We start from the raw sequence: 20873 nt of genomic DNA, 5'->3' as shown, positions 1-20873 counted from the left end.
AAATCTAAGCAATTTCTGGACATGTCTCCAAGCTGCGTATGACGCAATTATAGAATCTGACGAATCAGATCTACCTGAAAATTTCAAATCTTCAGCATACTCCAAATATGAACACTGCTTAGACCAGTACGAGGAAACGAGAGGTATGATCTCCGATCAATTGAGATTAATTAAAGCAATTGCACCTACTTTACAACCGAGAGTAGAGCTGCCACAAATTCAAAGCCAAGAGGCGAGTTCAGGCATTCACCTTAAAGTGCCAGCATGTGACACTGAAATTTTTCATGGTGGTTATGAACAATGGCCGTCCTTCCGGGACATGTTCACAGCCGTTTACATAAACCACCCAAAATTATCTAATGCACAAAAATTGTATCACCTCAGATACAAAACTAAAGGTCAAGCAGGGGTATTAGTCAAACAGTTCGCTCTTAATGACGAAAATTTCAATTATGCTTCGGAAGCTCTAAAAGCTCGTTACGAAAACGAAAGAATATTAGTCGACAAACAAGTCACAATATTAATGAATTTACCAAAAATTCAGAAAGAAACAAGTGAAGAATTTATAAAACTTCAATCCACTGTTTCAAATTGCTTGTCGGTTCTAGCGACACAGAATATTCCCACAGACAATTGGGACCCCATTCTGGTAAATATATGCACATCCGCATTACCAGAAAAATCTTTACTTTTGTGGGAGCAATCGCTCTCATCACGAAGAAAGTGCCCAACGTGGCAACCAATGAACGATTTCTTAACTACCCAATACGAAATTGCAGAAAGGGTAGATAAAAAAATGGTCAGAACTAAAAACGTTCAACACGACCTAAATCGAAGCTTCAGTAGACCCCAAGCGAGTAACAACAACAACTTAAATCGTAGTTTTTTCAAAACACAAGCGTTCACATCCGAACAAAATAAACATACGTCATTCGAACTGTGTAAAGGAAGGCACAGGCTGAAAGCTTGCGAGAAATTTAAAAAACTACAAAACCAAAGCATTGTACTATTACCCACAGCAGTGGTCTCCATCGAGCACCGAGGAGAACTGTTTAAACTTAGGGCCTTAATAGAGCAAGAATCTCAACGATCTTTCATAGCGTCAAGGGCACAAAGTAGGCTACGACTGCCAACAAAACTAGCTAATTTTGAAATTACGGGAATGGGCGGAAGAGTAGTACAAAACTCAAACAAAATCTGCCTCATTACCCTTATTTCCCCCCAAGCGGATAAGCGCATTCAAGCAGAAGCTATTGTCTTACCGCAACTAACAAACATGCTTCCAAGCTATCATATAAATAGCAAGCATTGGCAAAAGGTATCACACCTTAAGTTAGCAGACCCCAACTGCAACACTCCCGCTCAAATAGATATTCTATTAGGCAGCGATCTCATACCTCAAATTTTTCTCGAATGTGTTGAGAAAATTCCAAAAACACTTCTGGCGCAAAATACCATTTTCGGATGGGTCCTAAGCGGACTAGTTGCGGAACCAGTCACAACAATGACAACTCAAGTTGAGGAAATCTCAAACGAGTACCTCAATACTCTACTAAAGAAATTTTGGGAGTTAGAAGAACTTCCCCCCATATCAATCACAACCCCAGAAGATCGATATTGTGAGGATTTTTACAAATCCACAACTACTTGATTAGATAATGGCCGGTACGTCGTACGACTACCACTAAAGCCAGAATTTCCCCACACACTCGCCTTAGGTCATTCTCGTACCTCTGCTATTCAACAGTTTTTAAGTATGGAAAAAAACCTACTTAAAAAAGGCGAGTTAAAACCAGAATACGATAGGGTTTTAGAAAAATACCTCCATTTAAACCACATGGAGGAAGTCAGCCCTGGCGAAAAAATTATAAAAAGCAAATACAATTCTTTTTACCTGCCACATCATGCAGTTATAAAGCCAGACAAAAAAACCTCAAAGGTAAGAGTTGTCTTTAATGCATCAAAATCATCAAGTTCGGGGAATTCCCTAAATGACATTTTATTTACGGGACCCACGCTTCACCCAGATTTAATGCTCCTCATACTAAATTGGCGTATATACATAAGCCACAATCTTCCACAGGCATACGAGTCACTAGCACAAGTGACACAAGCGCTCAATACAGCAGGGTTTCCGTTAAAAAAGATAACGGCGAACCACCCTAATATTTTAAAGGACATACCTAAAGAAAATCTATTAGATACTAATTACCTTAAATTCGAAAAGGAAAGCACAACAAAAACTTTGAGGATACAATGGAATGCGATATCTGACCAGTTTTCATACACTAATGAGTCAATATCCGCACTATCAGCTATAACTAAGAGGCAAATTTTATCCTCAGTGGCAAAACTTTTCGACCCCGCAGGATGGCTTTCGCCAATAATGATACAAGCAAAAATTCTGATACAAGAATTGTGGCTAGACGGAACTGACTTGGATGAACAAGTGAAACCACTTATCCACGATGGATAAATTATGCCCCAGAGCACAAAGTCGAACTACATGGCTTCTGTGATGCCTCTGAAAAAGCATATTGTGCCACCATCTATGTGCACACACAATCTGACACAGCGACCACCAGTCACCTACTGGTAGCCAAAGCAAAGGTGGCTCCGCTAAAAACAATAAGTCTGCCACGACTGGAACTATGTGGTGCGCTACTACTAGCCAAACTAGTATCCATGGTGCAAACGCATATAAATATGACCAAATATAAATTGTATCTCTGGTCTGATTCCGAAATTGTATTAGCCTAGTTAGAAAAACCTCCACATGCATGGAAGACGTATATTTCCAATCGAACGTCTCAAATCCTTGACCTAGTGGGATCAGCCACTTGGCGACACGTGGCCAGTGCTGACAATCCTGCTGACCTAGGTACAAGGGGGTGCAAGCCTCTGCACCTTGCAACCACCACTCTTTGGTGGAATGGCCCTCGATGGTTAATAGAATCCCTCAATTCTTGGCCACGATCGCCCATACGCAATTGCCCCCGAAAGTCGAAAAATCGACTCCTTTCACAATGGATGATACTGACATCCTTGAGCGATTTTCATCATACCCTCGAGCCCTCAGGGTAATCGCTTACATGCTCAACTTCATAGAGCGACTCAAACTTAGAATTAAGGGAATACGCACAGTATATCACCAAGGCGATACATTGACGCCACTTCAGCTGCGAGATGTCACTACTAAGAGAATCGAAGCCGATTGACAAAAAGAGCTCACTCTTAGTACTAAATCCATTTCTGGATACGAAAGGTCTGCTTGGTGCTAATGGTCGGCTTGCTAACTCAAGCCTGACAAATGACGAACGTCATCCTCTAATAATACCGGAGTAGTCTCGACTTACAACTCTGCTACTCAAGTACATATATTCATATAATAATGTTGCACGCTGAATATCGCCTAATGCAACATATAATCCGCAAAGAGTTCTATATTGCCCGACTTAAGCCTCAAATGAAAAAGTGAATTTTCATGTGCATGATCTGCACTATGCATAAACAGAAGATGAGGATGCAGATTATGGTAGCATTCCACCGAAATGCTGCAACTTCGCTCTGCCTTTCACTATTACAGTTGCTGATTTTGTTGGGCCTTTTCAGATAAAGGCGTCCATGCTAAGGTCTCCCACGCTAATGAAAGGCTACGTGGCTGTCTTTGTCTGTTTTACGACACAAGCAGTGCACCTCGAGCTATGTACTAATCTGACAAAAGAGGCTTTTCTCGCGGCATTTGCTTGCTTCGTCGGACGACGCGGTTTTCCGTCCAAACTTATGAGCGACAATGGAAAAACCTTTATCGGAGCTCAAAGAGCCACAGAAAAAGAGTTTGTGGACTTTATTAAACAAGTCTCCCCTGAGATTGTACAAAAGTACGCCCCCCAAGGCATTAATTGGCAATCCATCAGACGGTCACATCCGCGTCGTTGATCTCCGTACTCAAAGCGGAATACTCACCAGACCGCTGGTCAAATTATGCTTTCTACCAACCGCGGATAATAACGAAAATCCGATACTAAACAATCCGAACATAATGCCGTAACGCAAATGAAATAAAATCAATAAAATCGCAACCCGCAACCAACCGTTAATAACAATAAAAATTACAAAAAAAATGGTCGGTCAATACGACAACCCAGTCATGCCACATAACGTGGCACAATCACACATTCTATTTATATACTACCATGTATATTCAAATACAATTTCTTACAGAGTTCAAGATGGACGTGGACATGCGTACAATTCCGGGGCACGTATTGGGCCTACTCCTCCGCCCCGCTCAACCAATGCTACGGTATCGACTGCCGCTTCTTGTAGTGGCTCACGAGCAGCCCCATCAACGCCATCCGCTCAAGTCGAGCCGCGTCGCATCCGATGCCCGCTATGTCGCCGGAAACATCGACTGCAACACTGTGGGCTCTTTAAAGAGCTAACACCAACCCAACGACGGCGTGTGGCCCAGGCACATGAGCACTGCCTCAACTGCCTGTCGCAGGAGTGTGTCTCAGCCGATTTATGCCACACGTGTGGCAGACCACATCACACGCTGCTGCACACGACCCCACGACGTGATGTAGGTCGGGCAGTTGCCCCAAGCACGGGTAGATCAACGCAAGGAGACCGAACTACTGCAGCCCGGCCTGCGCCCCATCAATGGCGTTCGCACCACGTTGCACCAACTAGGCGTCGTCCAAAAGCGCCACAGCATCGCCCCGCTACTGGACTCAGCAACGTAGTCCCATCAATGGCGTTCGCACCACGTTGCACCAACTAGGCGTCGTCCAAAAGCGCCACAGCATCGCCCCGCTACTGGACTCAGCAACGTAGTCCCATCAATGGCGTTCGCACCACGTTGCACCAACTAGGCGTCGTCCAAAAGCGCTACAGCATCGCCCCGCTACTGGACTCAGCAACGTAGTGGCCACACTCCAGCAACTACAAAGATTGCTAGGCTGAATGTTCGCCTAGGGGGGCCGGGATGGCTAAATGAGATAAGCCGCGAAATTACTTAAACTTGCAACAAAAAAGACCATATTTACGAAAAGCTTGACTATGTTTCTAAATTTATCCCATCAGAGTTTGGCCGCATATCCAGAAGTTTAAATGAGATTCATAAATGGAAATCGACTGAGTTTAGGCAGTATTTGCTTTATTCTGGTATATAGTAATGTATACATACATACATACAAATTATGTATGATGCTACAACAACATTAAATATAAGAGTATTAAGAGAACTTATCGTGACAGCATAATATTTAATAATAAGAGAAATTAGAATAAGCTCTATGTTATTTATGCCTAGTGATAATATAAGAAAATAAAGAAAACCAGTTCTGATTGTGACACTGAAGAATGTGTTTCATTAAAAAATATTAATGGCGACGAGGATTAAAACTTAAACAAAATTTAAGAAGATTTAAATATTGTTCACTCTGTGCACCTAAAAATTGAAAAATTGGTGAATTATACTAACTTCAAAGGCTTAAAAGTTATGAGGAAATACGGAACAATAAATGTGAAAAACGACAAGTTAAATATAATAAGTAACAGCATCAAATTATAAATTTGGTGAAATTTGTGAAAAGTGCGTTTGTAATAACGGCCTTTAATCAGGTCAATGAACTTGAATAAGGTGTTTAAAACTGTATAACAAATCAGTTAAAAATAACTGAGTTTGAACACGACTTCTATGAAGGTTAAAGATTGTCTGCTTAAAACAGCAACACATTAGTGATTTTTCTTAGTGCAAATTCAATTGTGACCTCTACGAAGGTTAGAGACTTAGTTCTTACAAAAACAAAAACTCAAAAGTGCAAAAACAATTTCGACCTCTACGAAGGTTAGAGACTAGTTTAATATAAAAACAAAAAAAATTCAGTGATTCCTCTGAAATACAATAACAATTGCGACCTCTACGAAGGTTAGAGAAAAACTTCTTGCAAAAACAAAAATTCAGTGATTACTCTGAAGTGCAAAAACAATCGGGAACTCTTCGAAAGTTAAATCATACCGATTTACAAAACAAAAACTTTTTACATATATTTGGAATACATAAATACACAAGTAATTAAATAATACCAGCAACAAATTACGGATTCTCTCAAATAAAAATGCAATTGTGACCTCCACAAAGGACATCGAATTTAACAACACAGCACTTGTAACAACGCAACGAACGAGAAGTAAATTCAAAGAACATGAGAAGAAACTACAATTTCAATAATAACAATGAGTACACCGGCACAAATAGTAGAGTCGACAATCAAATTGCAACGAGAGCAACAAGCTTAGCAGTTACAACACAAAACAACAAGAAGAAACGTACATTGGTAATTGTACGCCAAAAATTACATATGAACGTTTTGTGCTAACCTACTGGGTAAATATGTATGTTATCACTGTGCCATTATATATTGTTTGACTAGCCATTTATCTACATACTTATATATATTTATTGCTTATTCTTACATTTACTTTTAATAATAGTACATAACCTTTTCTTTACGTTATTATTTTAAAACAAATACACTTTTTATAATGGACGCCTTAGAAGTGAGCAAATTTAACCTTATTTTAAGTTGTATTAAAAATATTGTGGCTAAATGAGCACCTGACCCCCTCTTAATATAATACTCCTACACCCCACACATGCACACCATATTCAACACGACTACACCATCTATATCATCCACACATCATACTCCACACATCTACACCATATTCATCCACACACACCAACTCATCATCATCTACACCACACACGAGGACACCAAACACAATCAACAAAAGGGACTGGCGGACGGTGCCAGCCTCTCTTTCTAATACGATCCGCACGCCTGTACGCATCCCCGGGCGGCTAGTCATCTTTCCCCGCTTTTAAGTCGTCACCGAATCATAGGTGAGTTTGCCGTGAGTTTGTATAAAGTTCTCTATGGTCCTTCAAAGCCGTACCGAACGGCAGCAGTGGTAATAAAACAAAAAAAAAATAAATATATATATAAAAACAAAAATAAATAAAATAAAGTAACAAGAATAATAAAAATCGGTCCGGTGTCGCGGTATCGCGTTAACTAAAACAAAAAACAAAAAAAGTGTTGGTGAAAAAAAACCGGAGCTTAAAACAATTAGAACAAAAAAAAATTAATCACTGCAGAGAAAACGGTAGTGAAAAAGAAAAAACAAACACCCGTTGGTGACAAAACGGGAAGAAAAGAAATAAACCGGTAGTCTTTGGAAAAAAAAAATCTTTTTTGGTGACAAAAGTTGGCAAAAAGGAAAAAATATATACATGTATAAAAAGGCATAACATATAAAACAGTGAACAAACGTACAAAGTGCAAAAAAAAAAAAAAACAAGTAGGAAAGTGCAGTGGTGAACAAAACAAAAAATATATATAGATATATAAATATATTTTTTGTTTTGTTCACCACTGCACTTTCCTACTGGTTTTTTTTTTTTTTTTGCACTTTGTAAGGGTGTTCAATGTTTTTTGTGTTTTGCCTTTTTATACATGTATATATTTTTTCCTTTTTGCCAACTTTTGTCACCAAAAAAGATTTTTTTTTTCCAAAGACTACCGGTTTATTTCTTTTCTTCCCGTTTTGTCACCAACGGGTGTTTGTTTTTTCTTTTTCACTACCGTTTTCTCTGCAGTGATTAATTTTTTTTTGTTCTAATTGTTTTAAGCTCCGGTTTTTTTTCACCAACACTTTTTTTGTTTTTTGTTTTAGTTAACGCGATACCGCGACACCGGACCGATTTTTATTATTCTTGTTACTTTATTTTATTTATTTTTGTTTTTATATATATATTTATTTTTTTTTTTGTTTTATTACCACTGCTGCCGTTCGGTACGGCTTTGAAGGACCATAGAGAACTTTATACAAACTCACGGCAAACTCACCTATGATTCGGTGACGACTTAAAAGCGGGGAAAGATGACTAGCCGCCCGGGGATGCGTACAGGCGTGCGGATCGTATTAGAAAGAGAGGCTGGCACCGTCCGCCAGTCCCTTTTGTTGATTGTGTTTGGTGTCCTCGTGTGTGGTGTAGATGATGATGAGTTGGTGTGTGTGGGATGAATATGGTGTAGATGTGTGGAGTATGATGTGTGGATGATATAGATGGTGTAGTCGTGTTGAATATGGTGTGCATGTGTGGGGTGTAGGAGTATTATATTAAGAGGGGGTCAGGTGCTCATTTAGCCACAATATTTTTAATACAACTTAAAATAAGGTTAAATTTGCTCACTTCTAAGGCGTCCATTATAAAAAGTGTATTTGTTTTAAAATAATAACGTAAAGAAAAGGTTATGTACTATTATTAAAAGTAAATGTAAGAATAAGCAATAAATATATATAAGTATGTAGATAAATGGCTAGTCAAACAATATATAATGGCACAGTGATAACATACATATTTACCCAGTAGGTTAGCACAAAAACGTTCATATGTAATTTTTGGCGTACAATTACCAATGTACGTTTCTTCTTGTTGTTTTGTGTTGTAACTGCTAAGCTTGTTGCTCTCGTTGCAATTTGATTGTCGACTCTACTATTTGTGCCGGTGTACTCATTGTTATTATTGAAATTGTAGTTTCTTCTCATGTTCTTTGAATTTACTTCTCGTTCGTTGCGTTGTTACAAGTGCTGTGTTGTTAAATTCGATGTCCTTTGTGGAGGTCACAATTGCATTTTTATTTGAGAGAATCCGTAATTTGTTGCTGGTATTATTTAATTACTTGTGTATTTATGTATTCCAAATATATGTAAGAAGTTTTTGTTTTGTAAATCGGTATGATTTAACTTTCGAAGAGTTCCCGATTGTTTTTGCACTTCAGAGTAATCACTGAATTTTTGTTTTTGCAAGAAGTTTTTCTCTAACCTTCGTAGAGGTCGCAATTGTTATTGTATTTCAGAGGAATCACTGAATTTTTTTTGTTTTTATATTAAACTAGTCTCTAACCTTCGTAGAGGTCGAAATTGTTTTTGCACTTTTGAGTTTTTGTTTTTGTAAGAACTAAGTCTCTAACCTTCGTAGAGGTCACAATTGAATTTGCACTAAGAAAAATCACTAATGTGTTGCTGTTTTAAGCAGACAATCTTTAACCTTCAGAGAAGTCGTGTTCAAACTCAGTTATTTTTAACTGATTTGTTATACAGTTTTAAACACCTTATTCAAGTTCATTGACCTGATTAAAGGCCGTTATTACAAACGCACTTTTCACAAATTTCACCAAATTTATAATTTGATGCTGTTACTTATTATATTTAACTTGTCGTTTTTCACATTTATTGTTCCGTATTTCCTCATAACTTTTAAGCCTTTGAAGTTAGTATAATTCACCAATTTTTCAATTTTTAGGTGCACAGAGTGAACAATATTTAAATCTTCTTAAATTTTGTTTAAGTTTTAATCCTCGTCGCCATTAATATTTTTTAATGAAACACATTCTTCAGTGTCACAATCAGAACTGGTTTTCTTTATTTTCTTATATTATCACTAGGCATAAATAACATAGAGCTTATTCTAATTTCTCTTATTATTAAATATTATGCTGTCACGATAAGTTCTCTTAATACTCTTATATTTAATGTTGTTGTAGCATCATACATAATTTGTATGTATGTATGTATACATTACTATATACCAGAATAAAGCAAAAACTGCCTAAACTCAGTCGATTTCCAATTATGAATCTCATTTAAACTTCTGGATATGCGGCCAAACTCTGATGGGATAAATTTAGAAACATAGTCAAGCTTTTCGTAAATATGGTCTTTTTTGTTGCAAGTTTAAGTAATTTCGCGGCTTATCTCATTTAGCCATCCCGGCCCCCCTAGGCGAACATTCAGCCTAGCAATCTTTGTAGTTGCTGGAGTGTGGCCACTACGTTGCTGAGTCCAGTAGCGGGGCGATGCTGTAGCGCTTTTGGACGACGCCTAGTTGGTGCAACGTGGTGCGAACGCCATTGATGGGACTACGTTGCTGAGTCCAGTAGCGGGGCGATGCTGTGGCGCTTTTGGACGACGCCTAGTTGGTGCAACGTGGTGCGAACGCCATTGATGGGGCGCAGGCCGGGCTGCAGTAGTTCGGTCTCCTTGCGTTGATCTACCCGTGCTTGGGGCAGCTGCCCGACCTACATCACGTCGTGGGGTCGTGTGCAGCAGCGTGTGATGTGGTCTGCCACACGTGTGGCATAAATCGGCTGAGACACACTCCTGCGACAGGCAGTTGAGGCAGTGCTCATGTGCCTGGGCCACACGCCGTCGTTGGGTTGGTGTTAGCTCTTTAAAGAGCCCACAGTGTTGCAGTCGATGTTTCCGGCGACATAGCGGGCATTGGATGCGACGCGGCTCGACTTGAGCGGATGGCGTTGATGGGGCTGCTCGTGAGCCACTACAAGAAGCGGCAGTCGATACCGTAGCATTGGTTGAGCGGGGCGGAGGAGTAGGCCCAATACGTGCCCCGTTGGTGGCCGACCGAACAGTTGGTGTTGGAATTGTACGCATGTCCACGTCCATCTTGAACTCTGTAAGAAATTGTATTTGAATATACATGGTAGTATATAAATAGAATGTGTGATTGTGCCACGTTATGTGGCATGAAAAGAAAAAACAAACACCCGTTGGTGACAAAACAGGAAGAAAAGAAATAAACCGGTAGTCTTTGAAAAAAAAAATCTTTTTTGGTGACAAAAGTTGGCAAAAACGAAAAAATATATACATGTATAAAAAGGCATAACATATAAAACAGTGAACAAACGTACAAAGTGCAAAAAAAAAAAAAAAAAACAAGTAGGAAAGTGCAGTGGTGAACAAAACAAAAAATATATTTATATATCTATATATATATACTTATATACTTATATACAACAAACAAAAAAAAAACTTGCAATCAAGACAAAAGAGCGCAGTGTGCAAAAATTAAAAAAAGGGTGCAGTGGGCCAAACAAACAACAAAAAAAAGAGAAGAGAAAATATAAGTTTTATACTTAAATACAAGAAAAAGACAAAAAAAAATAAGGCCAAAAATAGGAAGTGCAGTGGTGACAAGAATATAATCCAGCTGTGGTGGAAAAAGAATAAAAAAGCACACATACATATATGCATATATAAATTGTAGAGAGATAGTGGAGTGAATAAAGTGACCGAAAACATAACACAAAAAAAAACCATAAGTGTGCATAATCAGGTGCAGTGGAAAATAATTCACAAACAAAAAAAAATATCATAAGGAAATTACAACAATAACCACCAGCACAAGGATTGGAGGAAGACGCACAGGCACACACGCAGGCAGACGTACAGGCATAACCACAAGGCAAAAGCACAGGCACATACACTCACATTATCCCCAAAAGCCCCTGGCGGAAACCAAAGTGAGTTGTATCGTTCCTTTCAATTTTTATATATCACATTCATATACATATGTATGGTTTAAAAACTAAAACTTAAATTTACGGTTCAGGCCAAAATTCAGGTCGAAAAATAAGTGAAAACCGTTACCAAACTGTTTTCGGTGTTCGGTTTATTTTCCGGTAAAAACCGAAAACCGCTAACAAAGCAGTTTGGTACTGTATATAACAGATTAGTGATTGCCGGTAAATGCTTACCGTTGTGTTATAACACAAAACTACCCGAAAAAATATATACATATAAAAGTTCAAGTATTTACTTTCAAAATTTCCAGCAAGACCCCTTATAATTCACCAAGTATACGCAGGGTTGCTTAAAATAAGCTGCGGCAATCAAAAAGAAAAAAAATAAGAAAAGCATATTTGCGAATTAAATTTTATACCATACATATGTACATACATATGTACATACATATGTACATATATTTCACATATATTTATAAAAACATATAAAGAGCATAACGGGCTCCTTGACTACTCAAATCATATGCATATATACATATTGCAAAATATCTACATTTAGTACATACATATATTCTAAAGTCTGAATATCATCCTATTTTCATTTCGTAAACTTAAATTTACGTAAAACTTATGCACTGCGTACATACTTATGTATATGCGGCGCAGTTACACAAATTATATATGTACATACTTACCAGTGATCTGCAGTGAATACTTGGCTTATGAATACACTCTCATATTCATGAATCACCCCCAATATTCACTCACACTTGCTCTCACTAAAAATATTATCTTCTCACAATCACATGGCTTGCTTGTGTAATAATGAGTGTGAATATGTCTCACAATCACTTATCGCTCACACTTGGCTTGGCTTGCTTCTCTGTATACAATTGTTTGAGCTATTCGTTGCTTACCATTAGATGAGTTGAAAGGCTCATGAATACATTCACTAATAAGTGGCTCATTATTTATTCATGAATACATTCACAAATTCCTTGTCTATTCAAAATATATTTTATACCTACGCGGAGGGGTTTTAAAAGGAACGAAACGCGCGATTGTAGTGACTACAAAACTGAAACTTCTTTGTTTATTATCCTTTTAGTCAATTATTTTCTTAAGCTTTATCTTACATTCTAGAAATTGGAGAGCTTAGGTAGATGAGTCCCTGAAGTTTATACCTACGCGGAGGGGTTTTAAAAGGAACGAAACGCGTGATTGTAGTGACTACTAAACTGAAACTTCTTGGTTTATTATCCTTTTATTCAATTATTTCTTAAACCCTTGCATCTTTATCTTACATTCTAGAAAGTGAAGAGCTTAGGTAGATGAGTTCCTGAAGCTTATACCTACACGGAGGGGTTTTAAAAGGAACGAGTGAGTCTAGTGACGGAGGATGGAGTCATGTGTAGAAGTTCACGCAAGTGAGGAAAGTTCTCTGATCGCCATTCACTTGGGAGTGGCCAGAAACGATTCTTTTACATATGACTCAAGCAGCTCACGACTTCCGGTCTTTGACCAAGTATCCTCTGGGTAGCCTAAGAACATCCGTTTGAAGGCGAGCTAAAGTGAGAAGGCGAAAAATCCCCTGCATAGGGTTGTGCGCTGGGTTTGGGACCCGCCACGTAAAAACCTCCCCCAATGAAAAACAACACACAGCCTCGGATGAGAGACCCCCCTTTTGATGACGACCATGGCAAACGAAATAAGGACTATGATTTGAGGGCATGCACCTGGAATGTCCGGTCCCTTAATTGGGAAGGTGCCGCTGCCCAGCTGGTAGATCGTGAAAGATAAAGGCTGACATCACCGCCGTCCAAGAAATGCGATGGACGGGACAAGGACAGAAACGAGTAGGTCCTTGTGACATTTACTACAGTGGCCATATAAAGGAGCGCAAGTTTGGTGTTGGATTCGTGGTGGGAGAGAGACTCCGTCGCCGAGTACTATCATTCACTCCGGAGAATGAACGTCTAGCCACAATCCGCATCAAAGCGAGGTTCTCCAACATATCGCTGATTTGCGCCCACGCCCCGACGGAAGAGAAGGACGATGTGACCAAAGATGCTTTTTATGAGTGCTTGGAGCGCACTTATGAGAGATGCCCCCGCCACGATGTCAAAATCGTGCTTGGCGACTTCAACGCCAGGGTGGGCAAAGAAGGTATCTTTGGCACTACGGTCGGTAAATTCAGCCTCCACGAGGAAACATCCCCAAATGGGTTGAGGCTGATCGACTTCGCCGGGGCCCGAAATATGGGTATCTGTAGTACTAGATTCCAGCATAAGAAGATACATCAAGCTACCTGGCTGTCTCCGGATCGAAAAACCACCAACCAGATCGATCATGTTGTGATAGACGGAAGACACGTCTCCAGTGTTTTAGATGTGCGTGCGCTCCGAGGACCTAACATTGACTCGGACCACTATATTGTTGCAGCCAAAATTCGCACCCGCCTCTGTGCAGCAAAAAACGCACGCCAACAAACACAAGGAAGGTTCGACGTCGAGAAGCTGCAATCACAACAGACAGCCGAACGATTTTCTACTCGGCTTGCACTCCTGCTCTCTGAGAGCACTCGTCAACAACTTGGTATAAGGGAACTGTGGGATGGCATTTCAAACTCCTTACGTACAGCTGCAACCGAAACCATTGGTTTTCGAAAAGTGCAAAAGAACAGCTGGTACGACGAGGAGTGCCGTGTCGCAGCGGAGAGAAAACAGGCTGCCTACCTCGCAACGTTACGATCGACCACAACACGTGCGGGATGGGACAGATACCGAGAGTTGAAGAGGGAAGCGAGACGCATTTGCAGACAGAAGAAAAAAGAGGCCGAAATGCGTGAGTACGAACAGCTTGATAAGCTGGCCGACAGGCGTAATGCTCGAAAATTCTACGAGAAAATGCGGCGGCTTACAGAAGGTTTCAAGACCGGAGCATACTCCTGTAGAACCCCCAAAGGTGATCTAGCCACCGATGCCCAGAGCATACTTAGATTATGGAGGGAACACTTCTCCAGCCTGCTGAATGGCAGTGAAAGCGCAACACCAGGAGAAGACGAACCCGATTCCCCAATCGATGACGATGGAGCAGACGTTCCATTGCCCGATCATGAAGAAGTTCGAATAGCAATTGCCCGTCTGAAAAACAACAAAGCGGCAGGGGCCGATGGATTGCCGGCCGAGCTATTCAAACACGGCGGCGAAGAACTGATAAGGAGCATGCATCAACTTCTTTGTAAAATATGGTCGGACGAAAGCATGCCCAACGATTGGAATCTAAGTGTGCTCTGCCCAATCCATAAAAAAGGAGACCCCACAATCTGCGCCAACTACCGTGGGATAAGCCTCCTCAACATCGCATATAAGGTTCTGTCGAGCGTACTGTGTGAGAGATTAAAGCCCACCGTCAACAAACTGATTGGACCTTATCAGTGTGGCTTCAGACCTGGTAAATCAACAACCGACCAGATATTCACCATGCGCCAAATCTTGGAAAAGACCCGTGAAAAGAGAATCGACACTCACCACCTATTCGTCGATTTCAAAGCTGCTTTCGACAGCACGAAAAGGAGCTGCCTTTATGCCGCGATGTCTGAATTTGGTATCCCCGCAAAACTAATACGGCTGTGTAAACTGACGTTGAGCAACACGAAAAGCTCCGTCAGGATCGGGAAGGACCTCTCCGAGCCGTTCGATACCAAACGAGGTTTCAGACAAGGCGACTCCCTATCGTGCGACTTTTTCAATCTGCTGCTGGAGAAAATTATTAGAGCTGCAGAACTGAACCGAGCAGGTACAATCTTTTATAAGAGTGTACAGCTGCTGGCGTATGCCGATGATATTGATATCATCGGTCTCAACACCCGCGCCGTTAGTTCTGCTTTCTCCAGACTGAACAAGGAAGCAACGCAAATGGGTCTGGCAGTGAACGAGGGCAAGACGAAATATCTCCTGTCATCAAACAAACAGTCGTCGCACTCGCGACTTGGCCCCCACGTCACTGTTGACAGTCATAACTTTGAAGTTGTAGATAATTTCGTCTATTTAGGAACCAGTGTTAACACCACCAACAATGTCAGCCTTGAAATCCAACGCAGGATTACTCTTGCCAACAGGTGCTACTTCGGACTGAGTAGGCAATTGAAAAGTAAAGTCCTCTCTCGACGAACAAAAACCAAACTCTATAAGACGCTCATAATTCCCGTCCTGCTATATGGTGCAGAGGCTTGGACGATGACAACAACCGATGAGTCGACGTTGCGAGTTTTCGAGAGAAAAGTTCTGCGAAAGATTTATGGTCCTTTGCGCGTTGGCCACGGCGAATATCGCATTCGATGGAACGATGAGCTGTACGAGATATACGACGACATTGACATAGTTCAGCGAATTAAAAGACAGCGGCTACGCTGGCTAGGTCATGTTGTCCGGATGGATGAAAACACTCCAGCTCTGAAAGTATTCGACGCAGTACCCGCCGCGGGAAGCAGAGGAAGAGGAAGACCTCCACTCCGGTGGAAGGACCAAGTGGAGAAGGACCTGGCCTCGCTTGGAATATCCAATTGGCGCCACGTAGCGAAGAGAAGAAACGACTGGCGCGCTGTTGTTGACTCGGCTATAATCGCGTAAGCGGTGTCTACGCCAGTAAAGAAGAAGAGTCTAGTGACTTCGTAGAAACTACAAAACTGAAACTTCTTTGTTTCTTATTCTTTTATTCAGTTTTCTTTTAAAATAGAACAATAAATCACATTAAAACATAGTAAAATTACTAAGAGATACTATACATATATACAAGAAATGTGGGTGGGTTTTGTGGCAATATGTTTTGTACTTCCTTCAATTTTTCGATTAAAAACGATATGCGGAGCAGTTCATACAGACATTCCAACAATATTCAGCTTTAAACGTAACATATCAACATACATATATCGACAGTATATGGCTTGCTAATTTAAGCATTTACCACAAAGTAGCACTATTTTCATATCCTCCCGCAAAAGCTATGAGAGATGTCGATATTGAAGCTGTGAAGCATTTCTGCATTGAGGAGATATCAGGCAATATTGAGTTTTACACTTCCGAACACAATGAGACCCCACAAATTCCATATTCACCAATTACTTCAACATCAAATGCGTCTTCACCTGCAAATGACCTGAACTTCTTTTTTACAAATATTTCAAACATGAGCGCGCAGGAACGTATCGAAGATGAGATGGATAGATATTTTACAGAAAGAATACAATTTGATAATGACTTTGACGCAATTCAATGGTGGAAGCAACATAAAGCTAACTTTCCACGCATATAAAAATTTGCACTTAAAATATTAACTATACCTGCAAGTAGTGCGGCGTCTGAACGTGTATTTTCCTTGGCAGGCAATTTAATAACTGATAAAAGAAATCGACTGATAAAAGAAATCGACTTGCACCCAAAACCGTAGATAATATAATATTCCTGAATTCTATATTTAAGACTAACTAATATGGCAAGAAGACCTTAGAAACTTAAAAAACAAAAATATACAATGATATTGAAAAGTAATTTTGTACAATACCTCAATCTTAATATATATTTAGAAGCTATACTTATAATATATACTTGTATCTTTGGAGTTGAATCTTATGTATGGACATAAATCTTGAAGTAAATTTTATGCTTATTATTTTTATTTTTTACCGAAATTAACTGAAGTTTGCTATTTAGTTTTTTGATAATAATTCATGTAATTTTTATACCATTAAACTGACGTGATTTTTATTTTTAATTTTAATTCCATTGAAAGGAACTAAATTATCATTTTATAAAATAAAATGTAATATTATAAGTGATAACATATTAATGTATGTAAGTATGTATATGTGATTTTTTAATAATAGAGAAAATTAACACAAAATATGAAAATCCAGTTTTTTATTTCATTATATCTAGTCATTATTTGAACCAGTTACAAAATCCTTGTTGTTATACAATAATATAATAGTAACTCTTACTAATTTCATAATGGATTTCTTAGCCTTTGGTTCATAGCGTTACGGCTCAAGTGGCTCAAGTGGCTTGCGCACAATTGAGCTTCTTCGTATATTCACAAGTGTTTTGTATTCATGAATGTCAGAGAGTCCTAAGCAAAGATTCATAAGTATTGTGAGCTCATAAGCAAACACTTGTGAATATATGCTTCATACAAGCTAAGCAGCTCACAAGCCAAAACTCTCTCTCTCATAATTGTAAGTGAGTAGTATTCACACTTATACTCATTCCGTGAATAATTTGCTTGCTTCATACTCAATTTTTCGCAAGTGGCTCAAAGTTGTGTTTAACTCATTCACTGCAGATCACTGATATGAATGCATGAATATTGGCTGCTTTTTGTTTTTGTTAAGTGGTTGTGTTTGAATACACCAAACCACGCTTAACATATAAGCATTTGAAAATAAATGGATATATGTACATATAATACCAAACTTTTATCGGCTTTTCCCGTAAATTAAACTTGGACCCTAAAAGTATGGCAACCGTTTTATTGTGATGCTAAAACGTATTTTGATTACTAATGTTATAATAGTATATATATCAGTAATTTCTTTTTTTTTTTTTTTGTACATATGTATATGCATGTAACAAATTGGAAAATTGGATTGACTACGCTCACTTTGTTCCTTCAGGGGCTTTTTTTTTGTATGCATTTATGCTGCCTTCTGCGTTTGTCCCTCTTTCTGTGCTCTAGCTACCACCTTGCGCTGTTGTTTTGTTTGTATGTAAATTCCATTCGGGCGATGAGAGGGGGGAAATGAAGAATTCTGGGCACTTTTTTGGCAGGTATTTGTATATTTGTTATAATTGTTCGCGCCCGTTTGCTCCGTTTTTGTGTATTTTTGTTGAATTTTATTGTTTTATTGTATTTTTAGATTTCGCGGCCGATTTATGTTTCGATTTTATGTTTCGCGCCTAATATTCTGTCTGTTGTTTTTGATTTTTTTTTTTGTTGGAACTGTTATTTATATTTTGATTTTTCTTGTAATATTTTTTTGTGTTTGCCAGTTCTCCTTTTATATATGTACTAGCTGACCCGGCAAACTTCGTTCTGCCCAAAATATATATTTTTTTTTTCATTTCAAAAATTACACCGGTATTGGTTTTAATAGAATATGAACGATTTTTCCTAATTTCATTGTGTATACTTTACAAAATTTTTACAAATCTTTCTTTTGTAAACATTGAACGGGCAGGTTTCAGATATGATCCAAACATTCAATATATCGCATCTGTTCAAATCGGTCAGATGTCAGTAGTTTGTCAATATTGCAATGCAGTCAAATTTAAAAATGAACCGCCAGGGTTATGTTGCGCCGGGGGAAAGACGATGCATTCCATGTATAATACCGAGGCATCTCCGAGTAAAGCAATGTTCTCGCGAACGGATCACTGGCGCAAGTTGCAAAGAAACTTGTTAAAGTGGTTGCTGGTGGTATTTCCGTTCGCTGTACTGTGTTCTCTGCGTTGAAATAAACTCGCTGGCCATTCTCCAAATGAGCTGACAGATGCACAACAGTAAGATGGCGTTCATGAATTGCATATGAAAATATTCTCCAGATTGCTTCATTGCAGTTCACATATCTGCCCATATGAAATTTGCTAATTTCATCTCGTTCAACGCCAATAACCGCCATATCGCTTCGTTTGGTGACATATTTGCAAACATACTTAATTGATTTTATTGAACTGCAATACTCAACATTTATATGTGTTTTGAATGCCTTAGACAAAATTGGCGAATATGGAACGATCCATGTGTTATCAACCACGAAATTCTTTCCTTTCAATTGAGTGATGAATGTTCTGCCATTGTCAGCGGGTGAGCGACGTCGATAGAGAAGGTATCCGTCGTTTCCAGTTTGAGTTTCCGAAATAAAAGCACGGGGACAGCGTTTTGTGCATTTACTGTCCGACATACAAACCGAAGATGGATCGTGTTCTCCGCATGGCCCATGAACCATATTGGCCATCAACACTTCGTGCAACTCTGGATCTATTTCGACATCAGGAATTTCGGCGGAAATGATGTCATCAATTTGGTCAGGTGTAATTTTCTCCACCATCCAAAGAAGAATGTGTGCGTGGGGCAAACCTCTCTTCTGACACTCCAATGAGTACATTCAGCATCGAACAGTGCCATATACACGTTGTTTCGTAATAAAGTCCATCAAACATCTGAGTTTTTGTTTAAACACGCGTGCTGTAACATCGTGGCGATCGCTTGGTGATTGACCGGGATGCAATAGATTCGTAATGTCTGGCCATTTTGGATTGCAAGTTAATGTAACAAACAAATCCGGCCGTCCATAATTGCGCACGTAAGTCATCGCATCCTGGGAGTACTCATGCATGTGTCTAGGACTGCCAATGTATGTCGATGGCAAAATATAGAGTCGACCAATATCTGTAATATCCGCATCACCATTCATTGCATCTCTTAAGTGAATATACTCTTCAGATCGCAACTTCGACTGATTGTATTGCATGTAATTAAGTCGTTCTGTCTCAACTTTAACATACATGTCAACTGCATACTGTTGAAATAACCGTCCATATCTCAGTAAATGGTTGTCATAGTTTTGGCGAATCATCATTCGATATGCGTAAAACTTCATTGAACTGACTTTTTTATTTGTCTCGACACCTAAAAGCTTAAATTACCTATATGAAGTAGCAAACAAAAATCTTTTTTTACTAACCATTCACCGGATTTATCATCTTATATCCTAAGTGATATCCGTCTTCTCTACGGCAGAACATGAGCGGATATTGCATTGCGTCGTAAGACCGATGTGTCTCACTTATCCGTTTTAGTGCGTTTTGATTTCTACGTTTGATAACAATATCACGCGACTGCAAATTTTCTCCAACAACAACAACTGATATTTCGCTAACTGTAGGTGCATTATATTGTCTTTCATGTGACCCTGTTGGTCTTTTGTCCGCTTGTATGATTATACTATGATCATCTGTCGGCATACGTTCCAACGAAATCGTAAACAGTTTAATGAGGCCATTGTGTTCGTGTAACATTTGCTGCAATTGTTCGATTATTTCTCTTTTCATTGTATTGAAGATAGCACAACGCCGATTTACTTCATCATGTGAATCTCCCAGAAAGTAAATTTGGAGATATTTGTGTACTTGATCTGGATGCGGCAACAGCGATCCAGCGAGATGAAACATTTGCCCATGAACGTGTATAATTGTAGTTTTGTTCATTTACAATTTGCTTTAAGAAATGGCTCGAGTGAGGAGATTCACCGTAAAGCAGCTGGAACAATGGCTGTGGTGGTGGAAGCAATTCTGGCAACGGTTCATTTTTAAATTTGACTGCATTGCAATATTGACAAACTACTGACATCTGACCGATTTGAACAAATGCGCTATATTGAATGTTTGGATCATATCGAAAACCTGCCCGTTCAAAGTTCAC

This window comes from Bactrocera dorsalis, chromosome 1 (assembly GCF_023373825.1).
Source record: "Bactrocera dorsalis isolate Fly_Bdor chromosome 1, ASM2337382v1, whole genome shotgun sequence".
Classification (NCBI taxonomy): Eukaryota; Metazoa; Arthropoda; class Insecta; order Diptera; family Tephritidae; genus Bactrocera; species Bactrocera dorsalis.
Note: the sequence above shows the minus strand (reverse complement) of the source record.